Source organism: Triturus cristatus, chromosome 11 (genome assembly GCF_964204655.1).
Source record: "Triturus cristatus chromosome 11, aTriCri1.1, whole genome shotgun sequence".
In the NCBI taxonomy this organism is placed as follows: Eukaryota; Metazoa; Chordata; class Amphibia; order Caudata; family Salamandridae; genus Triturus; species Triturus cristatus.
The window spans coordinates 665697616-665703539 of record NC_140594.1 but is presented as its reverse complement, the minus strand read 5'-3'; the positions used below and the strand labels follow the sequence as shown (position 1 = coordinate 665703539).

Sequence of the window (5924 nt, the reverse complement as noted above, 5' to 3'; positions counted from 1 at the left end):
TTGGTTGCTACCTGCCGGATTTTATACGGATTTACAGGGTTTTTTGGGCTCAGCTCCGGCGGAGCTCTCTCTTAAGCGGCCATCCCCATTGGCGCCAAGCCATGCCCCCCCATAAATTTACATTTTAATATTTATTATCAATTAAAAAATGTATTCTAACCAAATTAAAATGTAATTTTCTTCCTATCATATACCCTAACAGAACCCAAACCCAAACCTAAACTTTTAGTTAAAAAAATTAAATTACACAATTAACATAATTATTACAAATTAAATATTCGTTATTTAATATCCCGCACATAAATTTATATTGAAAAAAATATGTAACTCCATTAGCGTAGTTAATTATCAATTAAATTAATTATTAAATAATTACAATTGAATTACTTCCCATCCTGTACCTCTATAAACCCCACAATCCGCACATAGAATTAAAAATTTAAAAAATGTATTACACTATTAACATAATTAATTATTAATTAAGAAAATAATATTAATTAAAAATTAATCATGTATTTATTATAATTAAATCAGTTACCACCCTGTGCCCCTAAACACCCACAACCCACTACGGTACTAAAAATAACAAAAGTTACTTAAATTAAATTTAATAACTACATAGGCCATGATCAAAATGTCGGTCGGAGTTGCCTCTGACCAACACCATTTTGCCGGCAGCACAAGCTCTCATTGAGAAATGGGAGTTAGTAAAAATTTCTGCTTTGTGTTGCAGGCACCACATGGTGCCTGCCACACGGTGCAGGGACTTTCAGGGGGGCCCCATAGGTGCCTCACCGATGCCGAGGGCCAGGGGCCTTCTAGGGGCCCCCAGTGTGCCGTCCTTAAGAGATTGTGAGGAGTTTCCGAACGACCAATGGGGTCCATGAGCCCGTCAGAATGCAGCACTTGGTCCATCCAATTGCGGCCTCCCACTGCATGCATCCTAATGCGTCGGTTGGACCGCAGCAGTAGATGCGGTTCGGAACCGCATCCAACAAGCTGTCAATTGTGGTCCAAACCGCATCGTAATGAGGCCCTCAATATTTTACACATACATTAAAAAACATAAACAATAATTATACAAAAAAATACATCATATACATTTAAAATATATACCAAAATACATAACAATAATTAAAAACAATATTATAAACAACTATATTTTTGAGATCGATATTAATGACTTCAATATTTTAAAAATCGATATTACTTACTTTAAAATCGATATTCTTGACAACAATATTCTTGCTGATGATATTTCCATGTCACAATATTTTTGTCTTGACATTTTTGCAAGTCGATATTTCAACTCGATATTTTGTCTCAACACCGAAAACACAGCCAAGGGAACAGGCTTGGCCGAATCAGCGGGGAAGGAGCCACCCTGTTGAACTTAACCCTAGTCTGGCACAGTGACTAGACATGAGAGTTATAGGATAAATGGAAGGCCCTCAGACTGCCTGTGAAATACCACCATTCTTATTATTTTTTCACTTACCCAGTGAGGCAGGATGAGCTCCGTGGGGCTCTCGCTTCTGGCTCCAAGTGCCTGGCACCTGCTGGGCGAGACCCTCTCTGAGGACAGTGGAAGGTGGGGAATTTGACTGGTGCGGTACACCTGTCACACAATAACACAAGTGTCCTAAGCCGAGCTCAGGGAGAACTGAAACCTCCCGCGTAGACGAAGGGCAAAAGCTTGCTTGATCTCGATATTCAGTATGAATACAGACCGTGAAAGCAGGGCCTCACGATCCTTCCGACTTTTTGTGTTGCAAGCAGGAGGTGTCAGAAAAGTTACCACAGGTATAACTGGCTTGTGGTGGGCAAGAGTTCATAGCAATGTCGCTATTTGACCCTTCAATGTCGGCTCTTCCTATCATTGTGAAGCAGAATTCACCAAGCGTTGGATTGTTCATCCACTAATAGGGAAGGTGAGCTGAGTTTAGACTGTCGTAAGACAGGTTAGTTTTACCCTACTGATGATGTATTGTTGTAAGAGTATTCCTGCTCAGTACAAGAGAAACTGCAGGTTCAGACATTTGGTGTATGTGCTTGACCAAGGAGCCAATGGGGTAAAGCTACCATCTGTGGGATTATGATTGATCGGCAATAAGTCAGAATCCCCCCAAACCGTAATGATGCTGCAATGCCATGAACCCTCGGTTGGCCTGGGACAGCTGGCATCTTGGGCAAGTGCGTAGTGCTGCTTAACCAGAGCACGGATGAAAGGGGGCCACCTCCATTGCCCTTAGTGTACCACATGTTTGTGAGGCACCTGGTGCTAAATCATTCATAGATGACCTGATTCTGGGTCAGAGTTTTGCAAGAAGCAGAGCAGCTACCTCGCTGCAATCTATTGAAAGTCATCCTCTGAGCTAAGCTTTTGTCTCCGTCCTTGGGTGCCTCCCCCCCAACACCTGGGGGTCCCTCTGCTGCTAGGCTAGCAGGAGGGATGTGGAGGTGTTGTGGGCCTGTGGGAGCATGCCTCCACCACGTGCTACCCGGTATGGGTGCCTCCCCCTCCTGCCATGCGCTGCAGGTTCAGGGGCACAACCCCAACCACTTGCAGTTCCGCAGGGTGACAGGATGGCCGGAGCAGGGTCCCTACCTCGCAAGAGTCGCCATGAGGCAAGTAGCCCTGGGAAGGAGCCTCCTCAGCGTAGGCCTCAGAGTGCACGGCCAATCTTGTCATCTGCGGACTTCCGTGGGCCTGGGTCATGGGCCATCTGGTCACTGGGTCGCCCTGAGCTATCCGGTCGCTGGGTCATCCTGGGCCATCTGGTTGCCGGGCTGAGTGACCAGATGAATGGGAAGTCCTCTCCCCCCTTTTTTGGCAGGAAGGGAGGCTGTGGTGGCACCCATGGTCGGAGCCCTGGTGGAGCACAGGCTCCATGCTCCAGACCTCCGTGCCGCCAAACGCACAGCAGGGGAAACGGCCTCCGTGGTCATGGACAGGGTGGCCTGCCTGGTGAAAGTCCAGACCAGACTCTGGTTGATCAGGCATTATTGGGCCTATTTGGTGACTGTGGGCTGCTTGGTTGGAAACACCTGACCGTGGCCCAGGTCAGGGCTTCCGAGCCACAGTGTGGACAGAACAAGGCTCTGGGGGCCAGGGAACCAGCAGGCCTGGGTCTGCGAGCGCTCCAGGGCCCTGGTATACCTTCCCCTGCATGTGGTGTCATAAAGGGGATGATGCCCCTGCATGGCTGGGTTCAGAGGATCTGAATGGGGCCTCAGGGCCCCCGCTGAGCCATGGAGTGGGGGCCCCGGTCCAAGGCTCCATCCTCTAACCTGCCACGTATCAAGGGGCACAGGATGAGGGTCCCAAGGGCTCAGGGACACTCCCCCAGCTTAACTGGGTTCAGAAGCATGGAACGGGGCCTGGGCCAGGGCTGCGGCGGGTCCTGGGGTTTGAGTCTCCATCCTGTGGCATGTCAAGTGTCCAAGCACATGGGATGGGGTCCCATGGGCCCAGGGAGGCATCCCCTGCATGTCGGAGTTCTGAAGCTCCGGCCGGGCCCTGGAGCGGGCGCTCCTGTCCTGGCTCCACAGGCCTCGAAAAATCATACATTTCTTTCTAGATCTGCAGGTCGAGTAACGTGAATGAACCCCATATTTTGTGTTCATTTCGAAAATCAATAGGTTTCCTTGATACCTATTTTCACTTTTTATATTTTACCAAATGAATTGCTGTATGAACAACCTTTGCAAGGTGCAGCTCAGTTATTGGCTCTGGGTTCCTTGGGTTCATGTAGAAGCTACAAGCCCTATATATCCCCACAACCAGAAGGGTCCATCGGACATAACAGTATATTGCTTTTGAAAATATGCCATAGTTAGAAGTTACAGATGAAAGTGTATACATGGCTGGGTTTTTTTTTTAACTCAATTTCAATTTTTTTTTTATTTCAACTGTTACTTTTTATGGGAAAACATTGAAGGATCTATACATGTGACCCCTTGCTGAATTAAGAATGTTGCCTACTTTTTAGAAATGTATAGCTATCCAGGATCCATAATTGGTTTCAGACTCAATATTACCACTAACAGGAAGGAGGTTGAATGCACAAAAATTAGGAGAAATGGGCCATGTCCCAGTAAAATGCCAAAACTGGGTTGAAAAATATGGTTTTCTGATTCAAGTCTGCCTGCTCCTGAAAGTTGGGAACATAGTGATTCTAGCACCGCAAATACTTCGATGATGCCATTTGCAGGAAAGAAACCAGATGCTTTCTTCTGCAGCACTTGTTTCCCGGAACCCCCTAAATGTAGCAGTATTTTGGCTAATTTCTCGGTACCCTCCAGGGAAATCCACAAACCCTGGGTACCGTTAGAATCCCCAGGATATTGGAAAAAAAGGACGCAAATTTGGCATGGATATTTTATGTGGACAAAAAGTTATGGGGCCTAAGCACAAGCTACCCCAAATAGCCCAAAAAAGGCTTAGCACAGGGTGGGGAAAAGACATAGCAGAGAAGGGGTTAGAACACATACGGTCTTGTGGAGGTAGGTGGCAACTTGCTGGACAGAAAGGTTTTTCAAAACAAAAAGGAGAGAGAGAGAGAGAGAGAGAGAGAGAGAGAGAGAGAGAGAGAGAGAGAGAGAGAGAGAGGAGAGGGAGAGAGAGAGAGAGAGATTAAAAAAACATGATGTACTGTTTCCACGAGTCCTCTAATCAAGATCCAATGATTCATAGTATTGAATGCATGTTGTGTCCTCACCGGTAAATTATTTACTTTCCTTATTGGCCTTGTGCTGGGGTCCTGCGCCATTGTTCATGTCCATGTTCTAATTCTAGATCTCTATGAGTTATCCACATGAAGGGCTAGAATTGGGCTGGTTGGATACTGGTGGATTGACTTTGATGTTTCTCCTTCTTACCGAATAAATCTTAATTTCTGAATCTTTCATCATTTCATGTGCCTCCTTCATTCACACAACATATTGGTGACTGAGGGCGGGATTGCTGGAACATTTGAGCTCATCGCTGGTGTCGCTCTTCACAAAGGAAGCTTTGAAGTTTTGCCTGCTTGGATGTGGGTATGGCCATATGGCTGTCTGGGAGAAAGTGCGTTTCTTCCTGTTTCTTCGATGGAGCAGTGAAGGAAGTCTTTGGCTCTCTTGTGCCTTGAATGCGCTGGTCAGGCAATACATCTGTAGATATTGCCTGATGTGGCATGAGGACATTGAGCGTGCTGCCATCGCTGTAGGTCAGCATGGCGTGAGTACATCGAGCGTGCCGCCATTTTGTTTGACCAGGTGAGCAAGACTGTCTGTGATGACACTCATGCCACAGTGTGCATAACGTAGATAGCATGGCCGCCATTTTACTTGTTTATCTTGCTCTGCACATTGCTGATGACAGTGTTGATGGAAGTTAGGGGTTTGTCAACTTTGTCTTGCTTCATCGGTCCCGGGTATTCAATACTTGTGCTGCAAAGGTTAGTGTCACCTCAGCATCTGATCTGTGGTAAGTCTGCATATACTTTGTGTTCCTTCCCTGTTCCCAAGTTCTTTTGTTCTGTGTTTATTGTTTCACAACAATCTCTCCATTTTCTACAGAGCCCTGGGAAGCCACTACAACAGTGGAAACATTTGATTTGTGTTTTTGATAATGACTCACAGATGAGTGGTACAGTTAATTACCCACCACCATGAAAACTGGCCTCACTCTTTAACTGTCTTGGCATAGAAGGGCAGAAGATGTTTGATCATTTGAGGGAACTGCAACCATTGCAGGAGGAAGGTGATGGGTGGACCGCGTGGGTTGAAGATTAGAAAAGGCTTGCAAAACATTCTTGTGAAGAACATAGTGTGGTTGCTAAACGATTTATCTTTTACACTCAAACAGTCTTTGTGTGCGAATATTTATCAGTATGTTACTTCTCTGACAATTTTGGCAAGCATCTGTAGGGTTTGAAAGT

General features: G+C 46.0%; 1 pseudogene; it reads left to right on the top strand.

Annotated features, from left to right (window-relative positions):
- The first annotated feature begins 1299 nt into the window (after positions 1-1299).
- Positions 1300-2384, top strand: LOC146785280 (28S ribosomal RNA; annotated as a pseudogene).
- The last annotated feature ends 3540 nt before the right edge of the window (positions 2385-5924 follow it).